The following is a 14367-nucleotide window of genomic DNA, read 5'->3' as shown; positions in this document are numbered from 1 at the left end:
ATCATCACTGCTTCAGGGATTGTATGTATGTATGTATGTATGTATATATGTATGTATGTATGAATGTATGTGTGAATGCATGTGTGTATGCATGTAATATGTATATGTATGTATGTATGTATGTATGTATGTATGTATGAATGCATGCATGTGTGTATGCATGTAATGTATATATGTACGTATGAATGTATGTATGTATGTATGTATGTACGTACGCATGTATGTATGCATGTATGTATGCATGACAGTATATATATATATGTATGTATGCATGTATATGTATGTATGCATGTCTGTATGCATGTATGTATGCATGTCTTTATGTATGTATGTATTTATGTATATATATATATATATATGTATATATATACATATATGTGTGTGTGCGTGTATTTACATAGATATATACATATATACATATATATGCGTGTGAGCGTGTACACTTATACACATGTATGTACATGTGTATGTATGTATGGATGCATTTAAGTATGTATATATGTATGTATGTATTATGTATGTGTTTGTGTATGTATGTATGTATGTATGTATGTATGTATGTATGTATGTATAAAACGAGGGAAATTGATTAGCAGAACCATTAAAACATCAGACAAAATGTCGGGAGTATTTAATTACACTCCTTCACGTTCCGTGTTCAAATCCCGCCAAGCTCAACTACGCCTTTCATCTTTCCGAGGTCGATAAAGCAATTTTCCATTCAAGTAGAGAGATCGATACGATATTCCAATAAAACATGTTGGATCTGAATGGATTTCTAATACCAGGTGGTGGGGTTGAGGTCGATAAAATAAATAGCAGGGAAGAGGAGTGGTTTGTGCTGTAAATGCTAGAATTCTGTTGCTGTGTGTCGTCAGCATTAAAACAATTAAAACTGAAACAAAAGAGAAATAACAACCACCATAGATGGAGGGAGAACATGAGGGGAAAAAAACAGATAATGACTGTAACACAAAACTGATCTCACGTCATATGATGAAACTCAGCTGGGGATAGGTAAAAGATTATTGTATAACAGATTGTAGTATTTGTGACGGTAGAGGTTGATGGTGAGGGTGATGGCGGTGGTGTTGGTCTTTGATGGCGGCCACGGTGGTAGCGGCAGCTGCAACAGCAGCAGTAGCAACAACAGCGGCGGCGGAATCAGCGGCAGTGGCTGCAGAGGTGGCAGTGGCGGCAGCGGCTGTAGCAGCGGGGCCGGCAGCAGCAGCGGCAGCAGCAGGGCCAGCGGTAGCGGCAACAGTAGGGCCAGCAGCGCTGGCAGCAGCGGCGGAAGCGGTGGCAGCAGCGGCAGCGGTAGCAGCAGCAGCGGAATCGATGCCAGCGGTGACAGCAGCAGTTATAGCAGCGGCTATAGCTTGGAAGCGGTGGAAGCGGCAGTGACGGAGACAGCGGCGGGAAGAGCAACAGCGGCAGCGGCGGCGGCAGTAGCGGTGGCGGCAGAAGCGGTGGCAGCGGCAGCAGCGGCGGCAGCGGCGATAGCACTGGCTGCAGCGGCAGCGGTAGCAGAAGCGGCAACGGCGGGAACAGCGACAGGGGTGACAGCTGCAGCGATAGCAGCGGGGCTGTAGCAGTGGCAGCGGTGGCAGCAGCAGCAGCGATGACAGCAGCAGCGGCGGCAGGAGCAGCAGGGCGGCGGCAGTGGTAGCAGCGGCAACAGGAGGAGCAGCGGTAGCAGCGGTAGCAGCGGCAGCAGCGATAACAGCGGTGGTAGCTGCAGCGGCGGCAACGGTAGTAGCGGCGGCAGCGGCGACGCCAGTTGCCGTCGTATTTCAATTACACGGCGAAATACCGGCATACTTGTGTATTCTCCGACTCCGCGGCAAAGAATGGCAATGGAGCAGGAGAACCGCTAACGATCCCCGGACGAAACTAACAGCAAACAAGAACAACGACAACAACAATAATCGATTCACAGTACCTGCCTGGTACTAATTATATCTACCCTGGAAGGATGAAAAGTAAGGTCAATCCAGTTGTAATTTGAACTCAGAACGTACAGTTATGTCAGTTATTTTCTGGCGTATAAGACGTGAGATGTATCATGAGATGTATCTCTAATTCGCAATGATATTTTGTAAGAAAATAAACAATTATAACATATTTTCCTCAAAGATTTAATGAATATAATTTTGATGAGAAAACATGATTTTGTCCATGTAAATCCAATAAGAATCAAGTATGGAAATCACAAGCAGTAGAATCATAAAAGACAATAAATTTAATTTGCTCGGACCGAAAAGAGACGCCATACATTGTTATCAGCAAATACTGTTACACGATGACAACGCAAATATATCGGTTAAAAACTAAAACAAAAAAGGGATAAAACAAACAGCGAACAACAATAAATTGGAATGAAGTCCTATAGAAACATTGTATGCAGACAAAGTAAATATTTCATTGATATAAGTAGACAGCAATCAACGAAAATACATTCTAACCGAAACTGGTATTTCAGTGAGTTCTACAGGCTGCATAGTACGCAAACAAAAGTATCGTTTCGTTTATTCCTAATTTACCGTCGGCCATTATTTAGTTCTTCGACAAATTTGCTATTTGTGCTAATAAATTGATAACTGGGTTGGTTTTTAATTATATTATCTTTCGGGATATTTTTAGCAACGTAGTTTCTAACTTAGCACTTGAAGGCTTGCTCATCCTAATATTTTCTGTTTGATGTCGAAATGTAGATGTTTGCTCCTCAAATCCCACAGAGAAATGACGGCTTGAATGTATGCAGAGCAGAAATCTGAAACATCGGTGTTAAAACGGTAGGTAGGCATGGATGCATACTAACTCCTGCACTGTTTAATACCTTCTTCATCAGTATAGAATACCCAGAAGAGTAGAAAGGTAGGCGGAAGTGATAGTCACTAATAACTTCCGGCAAGAGAGGAATCTATTCAATATTTGAATATAAAAATTAAAATAAATGCGCCCTTTAAAATCCTAGCCAGGCTCATGGGCCCGGTTTCCCGGTTTCAATTACGTATGTGTTCCCCAGCTGGACGGGATGCCAGTCCATCACAGCGTTATTCATTTTTGCTCGCTGAGTGGACTGGAGCAACGTGAAATGAAGTACTTTGCTCAAAAACACAACGCGTCGCCCGGTCCAGGAATCGAAACCACAATCTTACGATCATGATGCTGACACCCTAACCACTAAGCCACGCGCCTGCACATATCTGAATATAGTAAACCACAAATTAAAACCAAACCATCGAACTGCAAAATGCTGACTGTGCTGTAGTTGTCCATACGCTATCAGCATCTCGGCAGTTATTATAGCTTGTGCGTGGCCGTGTGATAAGAAGCTTGTTTCCCAACTACTCGGTTCCGGGTTCAGTCCTACTGCATAGCAACTTGGGCAAATGTCTTCTATTAAGCCTTGGGCCGACCAAAACCATGTGAGTGGATTTGGCAGGCAGAAACTGAAATAAGTCCGTTGAGCCGTTCGTCTTTAGTGGTTGCCTGCTTGTGACCATGACTCTAGTTAGTCTCTGTTCACTAACTGATGGTCGCTCTCACTAACTGATTTTGCCTTACCAAATTCTAGTTTTCTATAACCATGCAAAACCAGTCAGAAAAAAAGACATATTGTTGAGGACAATAGATTTCGCTTGGAGCCTGTTATCTTTATTCTGGCTTTTGGTGGCCAAGAAGACGTTAGAAAGGTCAAGTGGCAAAGACAGTATTCTGCTTAGAGAAGGCATCTGGTAAATGTAATTGCTGTCACTTACAGAAAAACTATTGTTTTACCGTGAGAAAAGTACTATTGAACTGTTAAGTGAAATTTGGCGATAGAGGATCGAATCCACGTAACGCTTGCATGAAGTCACTACATCTATCTATCTATCTATCTACATATATATATATATATGTATGTATGTATGTATATATACATATATATATTCGTGTTTGTGTTTGTATTCCATCACCGCTTGACAACCGGTGTTGGTGTGTTTAAGTACTAGGCTTAAAAATACAAGTCGATTAGTTCGACTAAAACCCTTCAAAACGGTGCTGCAGCATGGCCACAGTCAAATGACTGAAACAAGTAAAAGAATGAAAGAATAGAGGAAAGAATAGTAGAAGACACTTGCCCAAGGTGCCACGCAGTGGGACTGAACCCAGAACCATGTGGTTGTCCTATGTTGAATTTTGAATAATAACTACTGATCGATCGATCGATTGATTGATTGATTGATTGATGTTCTCTTTCTCTTTTTCATTTAAGAGTAAATGTTGACCGGTCACCTACTTGGTAGCAAGATTGTGAAGGAAAGAATTTTGTTTTAACCATCATCCTTTAAACCTTAAGGTCTTGCAGGTTATTATAGTCCCAGATATCGCGATTATTTGTAGCATTTGAATTAAGGATTTGCATTGTCTCCCCAAGATTCCAAGTATGTATGTATGTATGTATGCGTTATGTCTCAAGCTACTGCTATCTAGCACCTTCGGATGATCTCTACTCAACCGCTACACAACTGCTACTCGACTGCTGGAGATCCTACTTCTTTGACTGGGGGCGTCGACACAACGGTATGTATGTACGTACAGTGCCGTCTTAAGACACGAGAACACTGGGTAGTTGCCCAGGGGCATCATGGGGGTCTAGGGCCCCAATTCTGATATATGTATAGTGCGGGTTGCTGTCAATAAGTAAATAAATACTATAGGAACCAGTGCACTGATTGGCCCGAGGGCCTAAAATGTTGCTAAGTCGGCCCTACATAGATATATGAATATAGATATGTGTGTGTGGTACTTGATTTTGTAACTCTATACTGTAAGTAGAGTCAAACAATTTATTGTAAAGAGCAAGTTGACAAGGACTTCAAGTTTAGCCTACAGAAAAAATATGTGTACGTGTATACATACATACATGCATACATACACATGCAGTCACACACACACCAACCTATATAGATTTGCGTGGGTATGAATGTACATATATATGTTCATAAGTATAAGAACACACACACATATATATATATATATGTGTGTGTGTGTGTGTCGATGCGTACACACCCGCACTCACACACATCAGCATATATTCAGCTGTGTGTATATGTGTGTGTGTCGCATATTTGTCATCAGGTCAGTTATTCCCCTCTAATTACACCATTTCCAGCTGTCATGGCTTTCATACATAATTAACGGCATAATTAGCCTTGTAAAGCAGTTATCATACCACCCACTTCTCGCATAACCAGAGCACTCACACATTGTACATAACACACACAGACACACACAAGTACACACACACAAACGAACGCGTGTGCGCACACACACAGTTCAACCGGGTTGCACTAACGCTAAACAATTCCTAATAAAAGACAGACCTAATTATGCAGAGATCACCCTATAAGGTAACATGTAATGAATTGCTTAACCTTCGGAGATAGCAGCCAAATATCCCTCAAACCAGAACCGAACCTCTTAAAGTTGTCTACTAATGAATTAACATGTAGGCGGTTGAATATTCCACCAATGTACCATTAATATAATAGTCGGACAGATTCAGTGATATATTCTTTCACAAAGCGGCAAATTTAAATTCCAGATAAACCTATCTGCTGGGCTTCCGTACAGTTTTCGTTTACTCAACTTCATTCACGAGACATTCGTCCCAGTGTCATGTTAAATGATTTATGACCAAAATACCAGGCAGTGGAATCGAATCCGCGGCGTCATGTACATAACGTTTGAATATTTTATCTTTTATCTTTTACTTGTTACAATCATTAGACTGCAGCCATGTTGGGGCACACCAACACCGGTTGTCAAGCGGTGAGAAGGGACAAACACATACACAAAGGCACACACACACACACGTACACGCGCTCACACGCACGCACACACACATATATAAAGCGACACACATCTGCCTTTGTGTGTGTGTGTGTGTGTGTGTAATTGAAACAAGATTTGGGTGAGGAGACTAAATGACAGTGGCCAGTGCCATGAATATGGTCAATAAAGACGAATAAAGGTATGTCAAATAACATAGAAGACAAATACTTGGTTCACTGAAATGATCTTCTCTTCGAGAAAATAAAATAAAATAAAAGAAAATAAACAAACGTCTTATAATAACTGTGACCAATTCCAAATGCGAGTGAGAAATAATCTGGAGAATGGAGAATTCTGCGAAACTGTCAGGTCATTAAAGAAGAGACATTCTGATAGCCTGGAGACAAGACAACAGCTGTTGACAGGTGTTTCTACTTGAATAGCCATCGTCAGCACAGCAGGTGTCCCAGTCCTACCCAACAGGGAATGTGTGTGTGTGTTTGTGTGAGAGGGAGAGAGAGAGGGAGAGAGAGAGAGAGAGAGAGAGAGAGAGAGAGAGAGAGAGAGAGAGAGAGAGAGAGAGAGAGAGAGAGAAGCGAAAGAGAGAGAGAGATTCTCTTATGCATGTGTGGACATAAGCAGCGGTTGTTGTAAGGTCCGAACACACGAGTCACTCTTTCAATTATGACATTAATTCCCTTTGGACATTTATAAACATTACAACATTCTCTTTTCATCTCCACTACAAAATATGAGATTCTATATTCATTCTATCTTAAATCAAAAGTAACTGTTCTTTAGTTTAGGTTGTCGAAGTTTTTAAATTCAAATCCAGTTTATCCGCCATGGGTTGTTGACATAAACACGTTTCAGTCGATAGACTTGTATCTTGTTAAGAAATAGAGGATAGGCGTGAGAGAATTGATCTGTAGACTCGATACATGACAATATTATCAAGGTTTATATCTCTGGGATATCGATTTATGCCCTGTCGAGTGTAGCTTATCTTTTCATTTTTATTTCCTCTTCATCATTATGACTTTGATCTTTTCCATCACCAATATTTCCATAGTCGTCGTCGTAGTTGTTCTTGTCTCCATCATCACCATCGTCAGAATCTCTCGTAACATTGTTGGTCATTGCGAGGTGTCACTAAAGAAGCCGTCTTCTAATTATGAGTATATGGAAGATTTCACAGGAGATGTTCCCCTAATGTTTTTCCCAGCCCTACAAGCAGGATTTGAATTCAGTTCAGCGGATTAATGAAGTATTGATACTAATACAGTCGATACTGTTATACAATAGTAGATACTAATCTATAATAATAACTTGTCCCTACCATGTGTTATCCAATTACCCCGACTGCAGTTTGTTTCCACCATCTGTTACTTATTTCATACTGCTGTGATTTCTTCCCGCTAAGTGAGACCGATTTACCATGGTGGTAAGCTGTTCCTTACCACGACTGCACTGTTTCTTCCATGTGGTCCCTATTTACTACAGCTATGAACTGTTCCTTTAATGTGATATCTATATACCCTACAGTTGTAAGTTCTTCCTACCGTGTGGTATGCATTAACCACTGTTACCACCGATATTCAACATCTACTGTCCATTCATTCATCCATACTTTGGCAATCGGAGAGAAAACATAATTTTCTATCCTTGAAAGAAACAAATTTGCATATAATTTAAATTTTATATAACTAGTACATATACCGAAATGAAATAGAACATTGGAGAAGTTGCGATTTTTGACACACAAAACTTTTATTTTTCGTGTATACAAAAAAATAATTGTGTCGTTACTACGAACGACAAAGTGTTGAGAGAGTTTGAATGTTATTGTTCTTGGTATAATTGTAGTAGTAGTCGAAAACTTAACTGCTGGTCGTTGTGTTACTGTCACTGATCTTTCAATGTGACTGCTATCAGCTCGGATGAGCAGCAGTCTGAGTCTATCTGCTGTCTCTCAATGCTCTCTTTGCTGCATCCCAAAGTTCCTTGTCAAGTAGTCAAGGTGTGGCGAATTTATACCGATGGATAGGTTCAGAAGGAAGCATACCAAAATATGAAATTGTCGTTGGATCCTATTGCACGCGAAGTCATGAATGGTCAGATTTTGTTGATCACATGGGTAGTCATCTAGCGAATCTTCGAAATCGGGTGTATTGATATGACTGCTGAATATTGCCGCTACAAACCTCTAGCAAAATTCTGTGTTCTATAATATATATTTTGATGGATGGATTGGCAAAAACGATGAGGTACCTTAGAAATAACTTTGAAACTCAAAAACTGAAAACCTTCGGGTAATCAAATTGGCAAAGATGGCTGATAAAGCTGCTAAATTCCTATGTTGTGTTTGAAAGGAATTTTAAAATTCCAGGAACTTTAAAACCTATTTATTTAGCACTAACCAAATCAGTCTCGGTGCTGCTTTGGTGTGTGATCTACAAGGGGGATTACTCTAGGTTACTTTTAAAATTATTTTGTACATATTTAGCATTGGAAATGTATTTTTTATTTTTTATTTTTACTATTTTAATAATAAGAAAACCATATAATAATTAAAATAAGCGCGTAGATCACTCACCACAGTAAATTAGCTCACGTAGATCCCACGAAAAGTAGCATTAGCACAAAGTGAACTAAAGTAATCTCCCTTTAAATTGTAGCTCATTCGGCAAAGTGGCACCTTTCTTTTTCATAAGAGATGATGTGAATTTAGTGCTGGTTTCTTGCGAAAATGCAACTGCCTTCTGGTTTCTTGTAAAAATGAAACTGCCGTCGTCTCATCGCTGATCACATTGTGAAAATCTTTAGCCAATATCTTAAGGGTTTTTAGAAATTGGAAAGTAAACTAAAAAATAACCTAAAGTAATCTCCCTTGTAGATCACACGACAAAGTAGCACCACAGTTTCTTGTCTTTATTTTTATGTTATTGTATTGTGAAAGCGCGTGGCCTAGTGGTTAAGCTGTTGCACTCGCGACCGCTGGGATCGTGCGTTCGATTCCTAGCACTGTCTGGCACGTTGTGTTCTTGATCAAAACGCTTCATTGTATGTTGCTCCAGTCCCACTTTCGATCAAAGGGGCATGTTGAACTTCTCACCTAGGCAGCGGGAGTGGCATCATTTGAAGGATATGACCAGCGATATCTAACAACTTCTGATAACTCTGCCAGTCACGTGATCACATCAAATTTTTATTATGTTATTGTGTTTCATTTGTTTACTTCGAGGAAAGATCTAGTCCGAAACTATTAGCGCTCAGGTCTCTACCAATCATAAAACTCATTTAGGTTTGTAAAATTACAATATTTAATCTCGGATTTATTTTTGTAATAGCTTTAATAAAGCAGAACACACAGTTCCAGTCAAAGCATTGATACCAGTTCCATTTCATGACTGTATATTAGTAATAATAATTATAACAACGGTTAAGGTGACGAGCTGACAGAATCGTTACCGCACCGAACAAAATGCTTAGCCGCGTTTCTTCTGACTTTATATTCTGTGTTCAAACGTCGCTGGAGTCGACTTTGCCTTCCATCCTTTCGGAGTTGTTAAAATAAGTACCAGTTGAATCCTGGGGTCGACGTAATCGATTGACTCCTGCCCACGAAAGTTCTGGCCTTGTACTGAAATTTGAAACTAATATTTATTACAGCTGAATTTCCCTCGAAGTACACACTATCAAAAAAAAAAAAAAAAAGAAAGACGTTTTTTTATAACGTAATTGTAAATAAACTAAGACTGATGATAAGACGGGATGGTCATGAAAGGAACACAATGGTCATCTCATCGCTAATTTGATATTTAAAAATATAAACAGCTGAAAGAAACGACAAGTTCAGTGATGGCTTGAAATACTCAAAAGTGATGAGTTATCTCGCTTGATGTTTAGGAGAGTTCTTTCCCTTGATAAGTAAGTTCTAAGCAAAAAAGGTGAATATATGTGTACTTGATATGTTTAACATGTATACACGCATACATACGTACGTACGTACATATATATATATATATATATACATACATACATGCATGCATGCATACATACATACATACATACATACATACATACATACATACATACATACATACGTACGTACGTACATGCATACATACATACATAAGACTTGGAAGGCAGCTCCTCGAACAGCATTCCTTGTCTCATAACCTTAAATACATGCCCAAAGAAGTCGCACGACTCTGCCGCAACATATCATCAAAAATGAAATGATGAGCGTACATGAGTAGAAGACCATGCATGGATATGTTAACTGAAAGCTCAGAGATTATAGTAACATTGATCATCAAAGCAGTCTATCATGGACCAACAACCAGGCTATTACGTCCCACTTTGAAGGGTACGCGTTTGCAATCCAAGAACAGGAAATATTAATCAAATACCTCATACACAAAAGGGACACAAATGCAGGAAAAGCAGTAAAATGGGACAACCGATGGAAACTGTGGAGTTAACACCGAAGATATCACCCACATCATTAAGAATTGTCCGAAAACGTCACCAAGGTATTATCTACTGATGAGACACGATGTAGCTGAAACATTATATGATGAAATCTGTCGGAAGGATAGCCTCCAGGAAAAAGAAATAAGGTCGCTACTTTGGTATGCCGTCTATGTAGCCAACGTGATCTACAAGAGTCAAATGCTATTTTAGTATGCGGTTTAAATGTTTCATTTATTTATTAGGGCTTAAATAAAACATTTATTTAAAATTATACATTTATTTTTTAAAAAATTTAATGAAGTAGATTTGAAACAAGTTTATGGGCGAATCGAACGACCATCAGCTAGAAAATTAAAAAATAGATAATTAAAATTTTTATACACTTTATGCATTTATTATTAAGAAGAAATTAGAATGAAGCAAATTTGAAAGAAGTTTACTAATTTTATTGGTGAATCGAACGAACATCAGCTAGAAAAGTTGTTCTTGATAAGAACATATAACTTTTCTTGTTGTAGATCACAATATAAAGTGTAGATCGCATACCAAAGCAGTTTCATGACATGTAGATCGCACACCAATGTAGCACCGAAATAAGAACCCACAGTATGGTAGAAGCCATAGCCACTCATAATAAAAAGGAGTACTGGTAGAATGTCCCAGTGAAAGCCTCAATAAAATGTAGAAACAACAGACCTGAAATAGTAATTTGGGATAGAGAAGAAAAACTGTGTACAGAAATGGTATGCGCAGAAGAACGACAACTGTTGTACACCTTGGTCAAATCCACCTCATCTTCCTTCACTGTGCACCACCTGAGGTCGATTGTTCGACGTTCTACAAGTAGTAAGCGAACAGACAATTACCTTCTTGACTCGTATTTTCGCAGAACCTTTAATGTCAAGAAATACATTGGACGAATTGTTGCTAAGCATTTTGCCCGGCGTGCTAAAGATTCTGCCAGCTCGCCGCCTTAATATCAAGGAACATATTGAAACCAAATTGAAACAGGGGTTGAGTGTCATTGACAATTATAGTTTGACAGGAAAGTTTAAAGTGTGACGTTGCCAACAAGACCTTTTGTCGAGACTTTGGCACAAGGCCAGCAATTTGGGAGGGGCGGGGAGAAGTCGATTACGTCGACCCCAGTGCTCAACTGGTACTTATTTTATCGACTCCGAAAGGATGAAAAGCAAATTCGACCTTTGCGAAATTTCAATCCAGAACGTAAAGACGAACGAAATGCCGCTAAGCATTTTGCCCGGCCGTCTAATGCAGGAAGTCCCTCATGCGCATGCGTGGTCATCCAATATTCAAGCGTTCCCGCGTTTCTCTACCTCTTTGCTCGTTGGACTTCGTGGCAGCAAGACGTCACAATAGCAGCTCTCTGTCAACACTACGTTGGATGCACCATAGATAACCAGAGAGGAGAACAATGGCTTCCAACCACGCGACTTCAAGACGACGTCTCATCTAAGCAAAAGGCGACATGCTACCGAATCCCCTCCTCGTATGAGCGGATTTCTGCCATAATAAAATATATGTTGTGCTGTTTAGTTTCGAGTCTGCATTCCATTTTCTTCCTTAAGAAATTTAATGTACGGAATTGGAATACACAGGATGGTGTATGTCCACTTCTCCTACAATCCTTCCCGCTTCGACGATATTACTGAAATAATAACACCAGTACTCTGGTGTTAAGATGGAGTTTGGTTCAACAAAATATTCTGAATGTTGAATTGATGGTGCGTTGGAAAGGTATTTCGGAGTGAGCACATAAAAAAAATTTTTAATGCAAAGGACTTAGCAACGAGGAGTGCAGTGTAGAGGTTGGTTAGCACGGGTTTGTGACTAGATACTCTACATCACACTTAACTGATGTTGGGATTAGAAAAACACAGCAGGGTAGTGATGGCTGGAGATAGGAAGGAAACAAAACTGCTTCAATATGGATATGGCAAATATTAGGAGAAAACAAGAAATGATTCATTAGAAATGGAACAAAATGGCTTCCGTGCGGTTGGGTAATTGCTGCTGCACTCTGTGCATTAGGGTAGTTGCATGGATGAAGGAAGAAAGAAGAAAAGAAGAAAAATATTAGATTTGGATCGAAACAACTCGGACAACCTCTCAGGACATCGGTGTCGCACGGGACTACACGAGAAGGGGAGATAATTGTGGATGAGACACAAAATCGTTTGTGAGTGTTAGTTGCCAGCTTAGGAAGAGAGTGTCTCGCAATACAGACTGTATATAAGATGTGTGTGTGTGTGTGTGAGTGCGCGCCTGCGTGCGTGTAAGTATATATGTATGTATGTATGCATGTATGTGTTGATGGCACTCCGTCGTTTACGACGTCGAGGGTTCCAGTTGATCCGATCAACTGGAACAGCCTGCTCGTGAAATTAACGTGCAAGTGGCTGAGCACTCCACAGATACGTGTACCCTTAACGTAGTTCTCGGAGTATATTCAGCGTGACACAGTGTGACAAGGCTGACCCCTTTGAATTACAGGTACAACAGAAGCAGGAAGAAAGAGTGAGAGAAAGTTGTGGTGGAAGAGTACAGCAGGGTTCGCCACCATCCCTTGCCGGAGCCTCGTGGAGCTTTAGGTGTTTTCGCTCAATAAACACTCACAACGCCCGGTCTGGGAATCGAAACCGCGATCCTATGACCGCGAGTCCGCTGCCCTAACCACTGGGCCATTGCGCCTCCACTTGTATGTGTAAACATACACATCAACACAAACACACACTCACACGTAATATAGAACACATCTTCCTTCACCTCTGCTGCGAGGTCATGCACAAATTACGCAGTTGAGTGTTTATGTTTTTGTGTTTATTAATAGAGAAAATATTCGTGTTCAGTATTTAGTCCAAGGTTTGGCTTCACTGAAACAGGATATCACAGTCAAATAAGAGAAATTACTGGTCGTCAGTATTATTATTATTATGGAACTATTTACTTCGTCTTCTTGTTTACGGCCAGCCGCCAAGTGCGTGTGTGCGTGCGTGCGTGCGTGTATGCGTGTGTAAGGCCAGCCTCCAACTGAGTGTATGTGTTTATGTATGCATGTATGTATATAAAAATGTATGCATGTATATATATGTGTGTGTGTGTGTGTGTGTGTATACATGCATGCAAGCATACGTATGTGTTCACATATGTATGTATGCATGCATGTATATGTATGTGTGTGTTGTGTGTATGCGTGTGTGTGTGTGTGTGTGTGTGCATGCTTGTATGTCTGTCTGTATGTATGTATGTAGGTAGGTAGGTAGGTTTCTGACCTCACACGTTTCTGTCACTCACAGAACCGAAATCCCACCTTAAATAGAACACCTATTTGGAGACAGTGGTCATCACTTGGGTACCAATCGGTCTCAAGACATGTGTCGCTTCGATTTGAGAGACTGGAGATGAAACCCACCAATCGGCGCTAGTTAAGCGAATGCAAAAGACTACCCGGTTCTTTATTGCACGGAATAGCATCTTATTCATTTTTAACTGGAAAAAAATGTCCACAGAATTAAGGCCATATCGTGTCCAGGTTACGTTGGCAGTTTTGTATGCCGTAATCTTAGTGGGATCTGTTATGTTGATGAATGCATCATTGGTGGACATACCAATAGTGGTGAATTTTACGAAGTGTGGACCGGAGGTCAAGGTCATCAAATCTAACAAGGAGGGTGGTTTGTTACCATCCGGTATTGTCAGACCGGACGTTACATATAAGCACCAAGCCCAATTAGAATTTTAGGGTTTGATGAGACGAGGTGTCTAGTTGTAAAACAGAACAGTTTCGACATGGCAAAGCAGTTCTTAAAGAAGAACGCTGGATGTGTGTCAGTCAAATGAAGTCTTTATACACACACACACACACATATATATATATATATATATATATATATATATATATACATATATATATATATATATATACATACATACACACATATACATATATACGACGGGCTTCTTTCAGTTTCCATCTACCAAATCCACTCACAAGGCTTTGGTCGGCCCGAGGCTATAGTAGAAGACACTTGCCCAAGGTGCCAC

Source organism: Octopus bimaculoides, chromosome 15 (genome assembly GCF_046866305.1).
Source record: "Octopus bimaculoides isolate indiv1 chromosome 15, ASM4686630v1, whole genome shotgun sequence".
NCBI classification, from domain to species: Eukaryota; Metazoa; Mollusca; class Cephalopoda; order Octopoda; family Octopodidae; genus Octopus; species Octopus bimaculoides.
This window is presented reverse-complemented; position numbering follows the sequence as displayed.